We start from the raw sequence: 15,886 nt of genomic DNA, 5'->3' as shown, positions 1-15,886 counted from the left end.
CAGTGAAATGCACCCATTTTAAGTGTGTTTATTTTTAACTTAAAAAAAATAATAACTTTGAGGAAACCACTGGATTTCCTTCATTTCTGCTCCCACAGTGACTGGTGCTGAGGCACTCAATAGATATGTGTGGAATTGAATGTGACAGAAAATAGAGGAAGGGAAAGAAATTCACTTGAAACTGCAGCCCAACACCGCAGTAGGACAGTAACTGTATTGTTTCCCAGTCTTTTTCCACATCACAGATCATTGGGGCCGCTGTGATTTGTTTGGTTTTTACATATTCAGGGCTCTCCCACTTTGCCAAGCTATTTATTTATTTATTATTAATTTATTTATTTTTCTGCCAAGCTATTTAATCTCTGGTACTCAAAGTGTGGTCCTTGGACCAGCAGCATGGACATTACCGAGGAGGTTGGAGGAAATGCAGACTCCCAGACTTACCCTAGACCAGCATTTTAAACAAGATCCCCGGGTGATTCATGATCACATTCAAGTCTGAGGTACAAATAATCACCGTTTTAAAATGCCTACCACATGCTGGGCTTTATTTTATGCACCCAAAGACACCCTGTGTATAATGTTAATACTTTGCATTGTCTACCTCTTGTCTCTCATATTATTTCTATTTTAATGTTTATCCCATTGTGTTTTTGCTGTCATTTACACGTGTCTCCTCTGCTTACTCATTATGTTGTCTTGGGCAAATTACTAACCTTTCTGTGCTTCCATTTCTTTTTTCATTTGTAAAAATGGAGACAATAATACAACCTACTAGAAAAGATGAAATGAGATAATGCTTGTAAAACACTTAGCTCTGCAACTGGCCCACGCTAAGTGCTCAATAAAATGCTCGTTACTAATAGTATTCCAATTTTTCAATCTTATAAAAAGAAGATGGCAATAAGAACCCTGGTACACAATTCATTTTCCACATCTGATTATTTCTTTAGGAGAAATTCCTAGAAGGGTTAAGGGATATCATGTTCTGACTTTCAGGGTTCAAAATAGCACTAGGATGACAAACTTTCAAGTTAGGGAGAGACTAGACCATGATTGATCTGAGAACACCCAGAAAATTAGCATTTCAGCCTGAACAGGAACCCGGTGGCAGGTTCATTTCCCTGATGAGGACCCTGCTCTCCTAACCCACATTCCTCAGCCCCGAGAAGAATTCCAAGTCCCCTAAGAGAAACTTCAAAGTCTCACACAACAGCATTCTTGGTTTCAATTATAAATGCTACAAAAACCTCATCATAAAATGCGGCATAATATTCTACTGAGCAAGAATATAATAATGCTCATAAGGAATCCCCATTGGTTGCTTATTCAGGTCTTTACAGTTTTTCAATTTTATTATTAAGAAGTTGGCAACTAGCAAGGACAGTAGATAAAAATTTTCTTTCCAATGTTGTCCTTCACGATCCACTCTCAGATAGAAAGGAGTGGTGATTACTGTTCATGAGATAACTTTGTAGCAGGAAATGCAGACCTGGGGCCAAGCCTCCTTCTAGAGAACCCCCGCCCCCAGCAGCTCCCATTTCAGCCTTAATGAGGGACCTTGCTCCCTTCATTCACTTTAAAATGTCCCTGCAGAGGGCAAAGGAGGCCCCCTCCCCCAACCCCTGCAAGTGAAAGGAGTTCATTAAGAAGTCCTTTCTCAGGCTGGAGGATTCCCACTGGGAATTTCACCAAGGGGCTAGGTTCTCCCTGGGAGAATTGTTGACACTTCAGGCTCTGAAATGCCAAAGGGCATCTTTTAAAAAATTAAACTTTTAATGCTGAGACAATTGTAGATTTACACTTACACTTTTAAGAAATCATACAGAGAGGCGCCTGTACCCTTTTCCCAGTTTCTCTCTGTGCACAGATCCCATCTTGCAAAGCTAGAGTGCAATCTCCCAACCAGGATATTGACTTTGATACAGAGATACAGAACATCTCCATCACCACTGGGATCCTGCATTGTAGCAGGAGAGACAAACTCCAGATACTCTTTCTACCAAAAACTAGGGGGAAAAGTACTGTGGATATTTTTATGTTTCCATTTGTGATTATCCTCATCATACCTTCAATATTATCTCCTTTATTATAAAAGATAACAAAAGCCACAAAATTACAGTTAGCCTAGACTCTTCAAAACACCTATGTCATGAAAGTCATTAACAAAGGAAGGCTAAGGAATTTTTCCAGGTTAAAAGAAACTGAAAGGATAAGGTGACTACGTAAATGTAATGTGTGATCCTAGATGGAGGCAAACAATTGCTATAAAAGATACTATTGGCACAGCAATGTGAATATCCTTAACGCTACTGAACTGTACACTGTACACTTAGGCAAAGGGAATTCCCTGGCTGTCTAGTGGTTAGGACTCCGCACTTTCACTGCCTAGGGCCCGGATTCAATCCCTGGTTGGGGAAATAAGATCCCACAAGCTGTACAGCATGGCAAAAAAAAAAAAATGAAAGGAAGGAAGGAAGGAAGGAAGGAAGAAAGAAAGAAAGAAAGGGCTAAGATGGTAAATTTTATGTGATATATATATTTTTTAACCACAATTTTTTAAAAAGACATTATTGGGACAATTGATGACATTTGAACATGACTTTAGATTGGATATAATACTGTATCAATGTTTAATTTCCTGAATTTTATCATTGTACTTGATTTATGTAAGAGAATGTCTTTTTTCTTAAGGAATATATGCTGAACGTATAAGGTAAAGAGGGATAAAATGGTTCAAGAAAAAAATGAGGAGGGGGTAGTGCAAATATGGCCAATGTTAACAATTGGTAACTCTGGGTAAAGAATATACAGGGATTCTTTGTATTATTCTTGCAACTCTTTTGTCAATTTTGATTTATTTGCAGAATACATTTTAAAGGTTTTCTTTTAAAAAGTTAAATTATCTTTGTTCCCATCCTATGATGAGAGAAATGATTTTCTATTTTAACTCATATATCTTTGAGTACTCACTCTGAGAGAGGTGCCTGACATTTACATGCATTTTCTTCCTTAATCCTCTCAGTAACTCCACCAGGAGGTCATAACTCATCCTTGTTTTTATAGAAGGGGGGATGGGCTTAGAGAGGAAAGGTGCTAATCAAGGTCAGTTGCTGGTTAGGGGCAGGACTGAGGTTGGAACCTCCCAAATGTGCTCTCAGGATCACTCCGGAATGGCCTATTAGACTTCTTTCTCCATGTTATTTATTTATTTATTTTGAACCATGGACTCATATATATACACTGTTTACACTATTTAGCATCTTGCCTTTTCACTTAGAAGCATGTCTTGTAGCTTTCTCCACATCAGCAGTTATAGACTTGCTATTTCCTTTTCAATAGCTGTATAGTCTGGATGAACTCTATCTGATTTAACCAGGCCCCTATTGATGGACACTGAGGGTTTTCCCATGCTCGCACTGTTACAAACAATGTTAGAGGAAACATTCCTCCCTGTACAGACACTTGCACTCTTATGAATGGAGTTGCTGGGCCTTAGAATGGAATTGCTGGGTCAGTACCTTTTTCTCTCTCTTTTTTTTTTTTGGCCACGCCACGGGGCTTGCGGGATCTTAGATCGCTGACCAGGGATCAAACTCGGACCCTGGCAGTGAAAGCGCCGAATCCTAATCCACTGGACCGCCAGGGAATTCTCCCTGGGTCAGTACCTTTCATCTGGGGAGGATTTGCTTAATGCCCAAGAAGATTTGAAGTCAGCTTTGTGGAGACATTTGTCCATTCATGGGACACGTCTTTATTGAACACTTATTATGCACCCATCATCGTGCTAGATGCTGGTACAGAGCAGTGAACTAGAGACAAAAACTCCTCTGTTGGGAGGCTGTTAAGGGCAGAGGAAATGAGATGCTTAAAATAGGAAGATTTTAAAAAAAGAAAGATAGTAAATCAGGACCAGGTCGGAAGCAAATTCACCAACACGTGGGGCAGTGGAGAGATTACTGATTAGTTTTCAAATTGGCTCTGAGCTTGTTTGCAGCCAGGGGAAAGGAGTCAATTCCACTTTTAGTTTTTAATCCTTATACATGTAAATGAATGTAAACAATCCTCTATTGTTAGACTCCTAAGACAGTTCCTATTCTCTGAGTTTTGTATGGGATGTGGTGATGTACTTGCTTGTCTGTTCAAAAATATTTCTCCAGATCTCAAGATTTTTCCTTGAGACAAATTTGAGAAGTGGAATTCCTGGGGTAAAGTTTAAGCCTGTTTAAGATCCTTGGCCTAAGCTCCAATGGACATTTACACCGTCCCCTCTAGAAATTTGCTTTTTAAAGGGCCCTTTGGCAGTTCCTAGTTTTGAGGGTGGGGGTGATAATGCCTCCACCTTTTGGGAATCTCACCCCTTATTTCAAATTCAAGGTGGGATTCACTTTGCCTGAGAAAATGAGGGCTTGGATCCCTATTGTCTGCTTTGTTTTTCTCCTCAGGACTATTATAAAGTGAATGCCTGCTCTGGGCCCTGATTTAGGACTGCAATGCAAATTGCTGCTGGGTGTTTGTGAACACAACCTAGGGGTAACCTTGGAGGAGTTCCCTGGGGGAACTTTCTCTTCTAGACCATTTTGATCATCTGAAGGCTGGAGGAGTCCATTGACTCCTTCAGACAGCAGATACTTATTGAGCACCTACTATGTGCCAGGCCCTGTGCTAGGTGCCGGGGACACAACAGTGAACAAGACAGGCTACTGTTCCACCCCTGTGCAGCTCCCAATCTGATGGAGGAGATACGCCGTATCTGAAGAGTCACTCAAAGACATTACAAAGCGATAAATGCTAGGAAGAGAGTGGGGGCTTGTGAGCAGGTTCAGTGGGGGTAGGGGTAGAGGAAGCCAGGCATGAGTAGACCTGAGAGATGAATGGAGGTTAAGCCGAGTCATCAGGCCTTAAACATATGAACTAAACAACCCAGGGGGAAAGCCCTGGGGTCTTAAGCATGTCACCCAGCCTTCTCCCACTACTCCCCAGGTCAGCACAACTCACAGTCATTTTCCAAAGCCCAGCCCGCAGGCAGAGTTATTGGCATGTTGTGTATATGGACTTCCTGCAGCTTGGAGGGAGAGGGCCTGCCAAGAAGAGATCAGGGAAGGTCTGGACATGGGGGAATCCATCCCCTCTATGCTTATCCTGAAACAAAAGAGGAGGCGGAGTCCAGATGCAGAGCAAACTCAGGAAGTAGAATCCTTCCTTTCCAGTCCCTCAGCAGCAATAACAGTTGTTATTATTACTACATATCAGGCACTGTGTTAAACACTTTCCACATGGCTTCTTGTTTAACCCTCAATAAACTTCTGAAGCAGAGATCAGCAGGGCCAGGGAACTTGAGTGGCCTGCCCGAGGTCACACAGGTGTCTGAAGCCAGTGCCCTAAGCCACAGGACCTCTCCCTCTTCAACCTGTGGGCAGTACTCTATAACAGGCGTCCATGTACCGTCTCACTTCCACAATGAGGAAAACATTGGGACCCCCGCCCTCTTTTTTTTAAAAAAAATCTATTTATTTATTTATTTTTGGCTGCATTGGGTCTTTGTTGTTGCACGCGGGCTTTCTCTTGTTGCGGTGTGTGGGCTTCACATTGCGGTGGCTTCTCTTGTTGTGGAGCATGGGCTCTAGGTGAGCGGGCTTCAGTAGTTGTGGCTCACTGGCTCAGTAGATGTGGCATGCGGTCTCTGGAGGGCAGGCTCAGTAGGTGTGGCGCATGGGCTTAGTTGCTCCGTGGCATGTGGGATCTTCCTGGACCAGGGCTCGAACCCGTGTCCCCTGCATTGGCAGGCTGATTCTTAACCACTGCACCACCAGGGAAGTCCCGGGACCCCTTTTAAGGGAGGAATCCAAGCCTTAGAGAAAATGTGCTAGAGGTATGTCCCAAACCCCTGTTCTTGACTTAACCAAGAAATATTTCCTGAGCACGTACTAGGAGCTAGGCCCTGTTCTAGGTGCATCAGGAACAAAATATAGCAGTAGTCAAGCAGACAAATAAGCTGTCCCTCATGGAGCTTACACCCTAGTCGGGTAGACAGACAATTATAAGTAGGTGAATACATAGCAGATTGGATGATGGCAGGTGGAAGGGAGGTGCGGAGTGCTTGTGGAGGAAGGTGGAGGTTTGCTCTGTTAATGGTGGCAGTGAAGGAACGCATCTTTAATAAAGTGACATTTGAGCAAAGACCTGAAAAAAAATGAAAAACTAAGCCACGCAACTGTCTGGGGGAATTCCAGGCATGGGGAGAGAAACTGCAAAGGCCCTGAAGTCAGAGTATGCTTGGTGTGTTCCAGGAAAGCCATGAGGCCAGTGTGGTGAGAGCTGCGAGGACGATGCAAGGTGAAGTCAAGGTCGGATTGGGTCAAGATCATGGGGGCCCTTGTGGGCCATCAGAAGCACTTTGGTTTTTGCCCTGAGATGGGGAGTCATGGGAGGGCTTTGAACAGAGACGGAGGGTGGTCTGCCCTAAGTGTTGCAGAGACCCTTCTGGCTGCTTCAGAGGAGAACACAGGGGGCAAGTTGGAAGCCAGGAGCCTAGGAAGGAGCCTGGTGTAGTCTTCCAGTGAGGAGGACGGTAGCTTGCTAGCTTGTACCAAGGTGGTGGCAATGCAAGAATGGTGAGGGTCAGGTTTTGCATATGATTTGAGGGAAGAACTGTCAGATGTCCTGCTAGATCCAGTGTGGAAGCATGAGACAAAGGAGGCAAGAATGACACTAAAGTTTTTGGCCCCGTTCCACGCTCTACCATCTGCCTTCAGTGGAGGAAGCAAGTGCCCAGAGAGGGGAAGACCCTTGCACGAGGTCACTCAGTGGGTTAATGGGAGACTAAGACCAGAGCCCCAGGCTGCCGACCTTCTTACCCCACCTCAGGAGTCAAGCCTGAGCTTCCAAACATAAGGGAAAGCCCCGGGGTACTTGCTGGTCTGAGAATGGGAGAAAGATAATAATGAGTCAGAGCACCTACTGTGGGTAAATAGGGTCCTTGCTCTCAGGTAGCTCAAGGCCTAAATATGTGTATCCCAGAGAACGAGCAGTTAATTGTTTATTGGAACTCAGAGAAGGAATGGAACTCATCTGGCCAGGAAGAAATAAATTCCTTTAGGCATTGGAGAGGAGGTAGGATATTTTTTTCTCCCACTAAAATATGGAGAAAAAAAATACGTGAGTGTACAGGTAGTATTTTTGTTTCATTCTTCTTAAAAAAATATAAAGCTCGAAGGGACACCAGAGAACTTTCTCGGGTGATGGTGATGTTCTATATCTTGACAGGGGTTTGGGTTACACAGGCGTGTGTGTATATGTGCGTGTGTGTGTGAAGGTTTAACAAATGTACATCTAAGATTTGTGTGTACCTTTGTATGTAAAATTTACCTTGAAGACAAAAAAACTGTAAACAAACATTAAACTTTAGTGATATGCATGTTGAAATGTCTAAAGGGAAGTGTATTGATGTCTGCAATTTACTTTGAAATATTTCAAAAAATAAGGTGGATGGATGGATGAATAAATGGATAGATGTGTAACTTGGGTGGTGGGTATAAGAGTGTTCCTCATAATTTCTTTCAACTTTGCTGAATGTTTTCATAATAAAATGTTGGAAAATTATAAAAATAATTAATTGTTATATAGTCACCTGGGACAATTTAACAGTAACTCTTAAAACTGAAAATATCTGGGAGTTCCCTGGTGGCCTAGCAGTTAGGATTCTGGGCTTTCACTGCTGGGGCCCAGGTTCAGTCCCTGGTTGAAGAACTGAGGTCCTGCAAGCAGTGCAGCTCAGCCAAAAAAAAAAAAAAAAAAATTGTAATGGATTATAATGGGGAAAAGTTGCAAACACACTCATTGTCCACTAACAGGATAAACTGTTAAATAACTTGCAGTTCATTCATACTGTGGAATTCTGTGAAACAGTTTCAAAAGAATGACAGAGTCATAAGTGCTGACATAGCCATTTTCCCTTGGGTTGACCAAGGAAAGGGCAAAATGTGATACACACACAACATAACATGGCCTTCACCCTACCTCCGGGACTTTGCTTTTTGCTCTGAGGGCAACCTGTGTACGAGTTCTAAGCAGAGGCTTGAGGGTAGTTGGGTAGGGGGACTAACGCTTTATAATTCAACAGGACCCCTAGGCATCTGTCTGGTAGTAGCAAACAAATGGGAACTTCAGGTGGCAACCCTGGAACCTGGACAGCGGTTGGGGGAGGACAGACATCTCCTGGAGGCCCCAGAATGCAGCTGGAATGGGCACTAAGGCCTGGAACTTGCAAACAGTGAACATGGCCTTGTTCCTTGGCACCTGTATTCCCTGTCCCCATCACTACTACCATCTCAGTTGACGTTTCTTCAAGGAGGACTCGAGGCTGAAGTCTGTGCTGCTGTGTGTAAGGACATATGTGAGGCTGTGCATCATCCCCTTCAATCCTCACCAGCCCCTGTTTTATAGATGGAGTGAAGCTCAGACAGGTAAGCTCGTCAGGCCAGGTAACAAGCGGCCAAAACAAGACTTTTACAAAGAGCTTCCTAACACTAGAAACCTATCAACTGTGGATGAATCAAAATCAATGTTACCTCATTTCATGATCATCACAAAACTTGGAGGGGCCGTGGGGCACTCTCTAAAGAGTAAGGCACCGGATCTGTTTTTCTTTTTTTTTTAAAGATTTATTATTTATTTATTTCATTTTTATTTTTGGCTGCATCAGGTCTTAGTTGAGGCTTGCAGGCTCTCTGGTCGTGGTGCATGGGTTTAGTTGCTCCATGGCATGTGGGATCCTAGCTCCCCGACCAGGGATCAAACCCGTGTCCTTGCACTGTAAGGCGAATTCTTTACCACTGGACCACTGGGGAAGTCCCCCGATCTGTTTTAAGGCTCAGGATGGAGAAAGCCATCAGTGGTTTAGGCCTGGGCTCCCAGTCAAAAGCCACAAAGACCAATTACGGACAATTCTGCGGGAGTTTCTTTTCACAAGGGCCACTATGAGGGGTGTGTTTCAGGGCAGTGGACAGTAGGGCTACGTTTCCTAAATCACATCTATACCTTTTAAGACTCATCGTCTTGGGTAATTCAGGGGAGGCAAGTTACGAGTAATGCTATCGTTACTACTACTACTAATGAATAACCTGAACATTCATGCATTTGATGTCTGGCGAAATGGGGATAAAATGTTATCTGGATCCAAAGACTATTGCAGAATGAAGGGAGGGCTTTCTTTTAAAATTTTGATTGAAGTATAGTTGATTTACAATGTTGTATTAGTTTTAGGTGTACAGCAAAGTGAGTCAGTTATACATATACCCACTCTTTGTTTTGTTTTTAGATTCTTTTCCCATGTAGGCCATTACAGAGTATTGAGTAGAGCTCCCTGTGCTATACAGCAGGTTCTTATTAAGTTATCTATTTTACATATAGTAGTGTGTATATGTCAGTCCCAATCTCCCAATTTATCCCTCCCCTACCAAGGGAAGGCTTTCTTGCTTTCTGTTAGCTCCCACTGTGCCAGACACCATGCAAAATGCTTCATTCATATATGATCACATTACTAACCTGCCTGCTGAAAACCTTCCAATGACACCGCATGACCTGGCCCTGCTTTCTTCACCAGATTCCAGCCTCCTCTCCACTGCTCCAGCCACGTGGGCATCCCCTCAGTTCCTTGTGTGGACCAGGTTCCCTGTGCTCTAGGACATTAGCAAGCGCTGGTCTCACTCCCCCAAACACTTTCCTCTCCTGTAGCCTCCTAACTGCTGTGTTCCCTCAGATCGCTGCTTGGCCACCACTTTCCCAGAGCGGTTTTCTCAGACCCCGTCACTGAAACTCCTTCCTCTTATTATACCCTGTGCCTGTCTTCTTAGCATTTAACACAACTGTAATCTCATAATTTCTCATGAGAGAAATTTAATTGTCTGTTTCTCTTACTCACTCAATTGTAAGCTCCAGGAGGGCAGGACCAGGAAGGAGTCTGTTTTTGTTCTCTGTTTTATCCCCAGTCCTACTACAATAGATTCAATAAATATCCACACCCCTCCTCCTCCAAGGCATCCTATTCAGTGAGGGTAACAAGGAAAGAATTTCTAAGCTGGCTTTGCAGGGGATGGAGAGGGTGGGCTGTCAGGACAAGGAGGCAGGGTATCCCCCACTTCTTATCCCAACCCCCATCCCCACTCCAGGGCACTTCCCTTTTTTGGAGGAGGACAAGGAGGGAGAGAAGGGAGATGTCAGCAGCAAAGCTGCAGGATATTTTCCTGGCTCAGAAGATGGGGCAGATTCACCTCCCCAGGCAAAGGAAAGTCCTGGAGCTGTGCATTGAGCAAAGGGCTCTAGGACCTAAGGAGACTCAGGATCCAACCTCCTGCCCACCAGTGACTTGCTGTGTAACCTTGGGCAAGTTACTGCTTCTTTCTGAGCCTCATTTTCCTAAGTAAAGGGCCTCCTACTCAGTAATAAGAATACTAACAATAGCTAATATTTAAGGAGCACTTACCAGGCACCGTGCTAAGCCTTTTATGGGGTAGCAAAGTGGTTAAGACCATAGCTTGGCACTTAATACGAGTTTGCAACACACTTCCTGGAAGTATGACTTTGGACAATCGCTCTACCTGTGAACCTCAGTTTCCCCATGTGTAAAATGCAGATACCACTCCTTCCTACTTCATAAGACTGCTATGAAACTCCATGTGTAATACGTGTAAAACCCCCAGCTCAGCGTCTGGCACACGGTTATTTTCTCGATACAATAGCTACTGTTAATGTGATTATTTATTTATTTATTATTTTTTTGCCACACCACGCGGCTTGTGGGATCTTAGTTCCCCGACCAGGGGTTCAGTCCAGGCCCTTGGCAGTGAAAGCGCAGAGCCCTAACCACTGAACCGCTAGGGAACTCCCCCTGAGACGCTTATTTAGTAATTATTATTATAAAGAATAATACCTGGCCAGATGCTGTGTACTCATCTAAGCAGGTATATTTAAAGCAACGATTTCAATGGCCCATTTGGGGATTTAAAAAAGCAGAAAAGAATTCCTTCCATCGTCAACTGGGACAGAAAGGAGTCTGGGTGTTCCTGTTGAAAATGAAAGGTGAGGAACCCACTTTGCAAATGAACGTGGCCTATAATGACACTGCAATTAAGACTGAGTACCTTACAATGGGGTTCTTTCACATACATGGGCTCTGCGAATCCCTGCAGTCACTCCGGGAAGTAGGCATCACTATTATTATTATTATTCCAATTAGAAGGGGAAGACGACAGAGGATCAAACTCCTTAGCATAGTATACGTGGAGTGGGGGGGTCACAGGTAGTGGGGGTCGAGCCAGGAGTCTAGTCCCTGAGCTGCCACCAACCAGCTGAGGCTCAGACAAACCGCCTCACCGTGCAGAGCCTCAGTCTCCTCGGCTGTAAAGTGGAGCTCATTATGCTAGACGTGGCTTGTTGAGGTGAACTGGGCTGGCCTCAGCAGCTGGGAACCCAAGGGACAGGGTTATGTCCCTGAGAAGGCAGGGAGAATGCTCATCTCTGCACCTGCCGTGAGCTGGGACGGACAGGAGCGTGGTGAAATAAGTACTCGTTACCAATAACAATGTATTTTTTTAATTTAACAAGCACTTTTATGGTGGTTTCCATGTGCCAGGCACTGTTCAAAATGCCTCACATTTATTTTTTTCTTTTTAGAAAAATTTTTTGGCTGCATTGGGTCTTCATTGCTGCGCGCGGGCTTTCTTTAGTTGCGAGGAGGGGGGTTACTCTTATTTGCGGCGGGCTTCTCATTGTGGTGGCTTCTGTTGTTGCGGAGCATGGGCTCTAGGCGTGCGGGCTCAGTAGTTGTGACGTGTGGGCTCAGTAGTTGGCCTCACATGTATTAACTCATATAATTCTCACAACAAGCCTACAACGTGGTACTATTACTACCTTCATTTTACAGGTGAAGAAATTGAGGCACAGAGAGGTGAAGTCACTTGCTCATAAAAATACTGACCATATATGGAGAAGTTAACTGCTCATCAGGCACATTTCAAGTGTTATTAAAAACCTGTAGCTGCTCTAAAAGCTGAAAAGGTGATGGTATAATTCTATACAAATATAATATTTAATCATAACACAGGCAAAAGTCCATCAATGTGTTGATTTATTAGCACGAGGGCATCAAGGATGTCTGTATGTATGTGTTTTTTCTTTTTAATGCTAATCTTTTGGGGGGGAGATAATCTTTTTATTTGAGATAATCTCTAATTTACAGAGGAGTTGTAAGACTAGCACAAGGAACTCATGAATGTCTTTTTAACCATATTCTCCATTTGCTTACATTTTTGCCCCATTTGCTTTCCATTCTCCCTCTCCCATATACATGCATATTATTGTTTCTGAACCATAGAAGGGCAAATTGGTGACATTGTGCCCCTTTATGCCTCAATACTTTCGTGTTTATTTCCTAAGAGCAGGAACATGCTCTTATCTATGGTTTTTTGACGACAGAGCAAATGTCCTTTAAGCACAGAATTTTTGTCGTTTCCTTAATAAATATTGATTGCCATCACATAATGATTGTGATCTGTTACAATAAATTTTTAAGTAAGCACTGTTGCACCTGTATGCAACCAGAGGAAAATCTGAAATCTAGAAAAAAAAGTTTGTGTGCATGTAGTAACATCTATATATATTTTTTAAATATCAAAAAGCAAAATCTTGGGGGTCTGGGAGAATAAAAAGCAAAATCTTTCTTAAAAATATTTCACTGGGGACCAAAGCCTTGTCTGCCTAACTGGGTAATCCAGCATCAATGTGCTCATTTAAACGCATTCAGTGGTCCCAGCAGCAATCCCCTGAAGTCTTCTCTCTCTGTGGCTGAGGAAAACTGAGGTTCGGAGAGACCAAGTGACATTTATCAGATTCACATGATCTTAGAGGCTGGATTCAAATCACAGTATCTGGTGAAAGGTCCCCCTCTTGGATATGGGGCCAGACCCTCTGAGAATGGATGCTGGGGGTGAGGGTGTGGTGTGGGAGATGTATATGGCACACCCTACCACAGAGACAGTGTGAAGAGCACTGGACAGAGAGTTGGGGGACCTGGGTGCCAACCCAGCCCATGCTGTGACTCCACATTCACACGGCCAAGGCAGACCCACTGTGCTCCCCTCCAAATCCACAGTCTGCAAGCCTTCCTCATTTAGGTAAATATACCACCCTTCGCGCTGGTGCTCAGGCTAAAACCCCAGGGGTCATCCTTGATGTCACTCTTCCCTTTACCCACTGGAGCCAGCAATACCACTTGGCTCATCCTCTACAATCTATCCCAAATCCAGTCACTTCTCTCCACCTCCTCTGCTCCCACCACCATCCGTAGTCTTCCAGATCAGGCACCAGACTTCTCCCCATCCACCTCCCTACTCAGGTCTGTTTTAAACATCTGAGTCAGAACATGGCTCACATGGTGACATCCCCGCCATGGCTTGCCAGGTCTCACAGGACATGGCCACCCTGTTATTTTTTCCCTCCTTACTTCCTGTGTTCTGGCCACACTGGCCCCCTGGCTGTCCCTCCCACATGCCAGGCTGGATCCTGACCTGGGTCTTCCCCAGGCTGTCTTTCCAGTCTCCATTTTACAATATCTTCTTCCCAGATTTATCCACAACTGACTTTCTCTTGTTTGTTTATTTGTGTTTCTTGCCTGACACTCCCTAACCAGCGTGTAAGCTCTGAACCTTCCTGTCTGAATTCCTAGCCAGGTAGCTGCCACATAGCAGATGCTCAATCAAGGTCAGGCTGCATGGCTGACTCACTTTGCACAAGCCCTTCTCTTCTGTGGGCCTCAGTCCCCTCATCTGAAATGGGGCCCCCAATTCTCCTTGCCCTGGCTCCTCGTGGAGTGGCTGAGAGGCTCAAATGAGGTGGTAAATATGACCAAGGAACTTTTCAAACTATAAAGTCCTGTGCCATGGGGAAACACGCCATTTTTCTTTCACCTCCTTTCCAAATGACAGGACAGAGACCATTTGCTTATTCAGACCTTATATGATTTTCTTCCTGGAGTTAGGTGGTCTGCTGTCCCTAGAAATGCCTGCCATGTCCCCCCAAGCCCTACTCTTTGGCATCTTAACTACACCTTCCAGGCATTCCTGGTGGTACACAGACATCCTTTGCCATGTGGCAGGTCTTAGCTTATGGACCAGAAAACAGAGACTCAGCAGCCCTCTCCACAGGTCCACGAACTTCATATAATTTCTTTCCTCTGAAGACTTACCACAGATGGTGGGCACAAGCCACAGGCCCTCTTGAGAGATCTTCTTCCTGCACCAACTGACTGGAACCCAATTTTGGATGTTTGTGCCAGAAGGTCAAGGAGTTCCTGCCACTCATTCACATGAGGCTTTCCTGGTTGCTGAGCCCATTTCACTTTCGAATCTCCTTAGCCTCTCTCTGGGTTCCTAGGTAGAACAAGATCCAGTAAGTTTAGAAACATTTGCCGCTTCCAGAGAATTTACCATTTACTTATTTGCAAATACCTGGTAAGAGACGAAGGGAAAAAGCTGTGGTTTTCGGAGCCCAGGAGTCAGGAAACCCGTGTTCATTCATTCAACAAACTTGTATTGAACTCCTCCTTGTAGGCACTAGAAACAGAGCTTGGAACAGGACAGACAGATAGGGTTTCTGCCCTCATGGAGTAGAGTTCACAGTGTGTGTGTGTGTGTGTGTGTGTGTGTGTGTGTGTGTGTAAAACAAGAGTAAGAAAGATGTAAACAAGGAAATATGCAAAGCAATTTCAAATGGCTATACGTGCTACAAAGCGAATGAAATAGGAGTGAAGGAGGGAAGACTGTTCAGGCAGGTTGGTCAGAAAAATCTTTCCAGAAGGTGACATTTTGGGAGAAAACTGAATGGTGCAGAGATCTGGGCATAGAACATCCAGAAACATGCTTGATGTATTTGAGGAAGAGCAAGGAGGTGAGATTAGATGAAGTGAGGGAGGGGCGAGGCTAGGAGCCACCTGGGAAGGCAGGCTGGAGCCTGCTCACCGAGGGTCTTTGTGGGCCATCCTGTCATCATTCATTTGTTCTTTCATTCATTCAACATTTATTCAGCATCTAACTGTGTGCTGCGACACACTGAGACCTTGCCCTCACAGTCTCATACCTGGAGACACACAATATGCAGGTAAACAAATAAATACTGTCAGCGTAAATACCAGGTATGAGAAATATCAGGAAGTGCTGTTTTCCAATAGCTCAATGCCCCTTTAAGGGCAGAGGCCGTCGAGACCTCTAACAGACTGGGGCTTCTCCTTCGGGTGATGCCAGCTGTACCCCAGAACCCAGCCAGGGACCTGTCTTCGCTCCTCTGCTCTCCCTCCCCTCCCCTCAAGATGGCCGACAAAGGGCCAGCGGGGTAGGAGGGAGGGAGGAAGGACTAGTCCGAGGGTCCAGAGCGGGGTGACTGACCCGCGGGGACACCGCAGGGCCCAGGTGGCACTGTGGCTGGAGTGGGGGTAAAGGGGAGACCCGGCTGCTGTGTGACTCCGGTGGGGGCTCTTCCTTCTCTGGGCCCCCACATCCAGACCTGCGCGTCTGTGTCCGTGGTCGGAGTGGGGGGCGGGGAAGACGGGCCCTGGGAGGAGTCTTGAGGGTTGGGGGACGTCTGCGGGGTCCCCTTGAAGACCTGTTATCCCGGGGGTGATTTAACCTGCCGGGGGGGCGGGAGGCGGCGCCTGTGGAGGAGGAGCGGAGGGGTGGCTCCGGAGTGATTTCAAATTTCCCTCGTCCCCGCCCCCCGCCCTCCGCGCCCGAGGCCCGGCTCTGAGTGGCTGCGGCGGGGGCGCCCCCGGGCGGGGGCGGGGCGAGTATCGGGCCGGGGTTACAAGGGGACTCGGCACCGCCCCCTCCCCACCCAC

The sequence above is a fragment of the Phocoena sinus genome, chromosome 15 (genome assembly GCF_008692025.1).
Source record: "Phocoena sinus isolate mPhoSin1 chromosome 15, mPhoSin1.pri, whole genome shotgun sequence".
In the NCBI taxonomy this organism is placed as follows: Eukaryota; Metazoa; Chordata; class Mammalia; order Artiodactyla; family Phocoenidae; genus Phocoena; species Phocoena sinus.
This window is presented reverse-complemented; position numbering follows the sequence as displayed.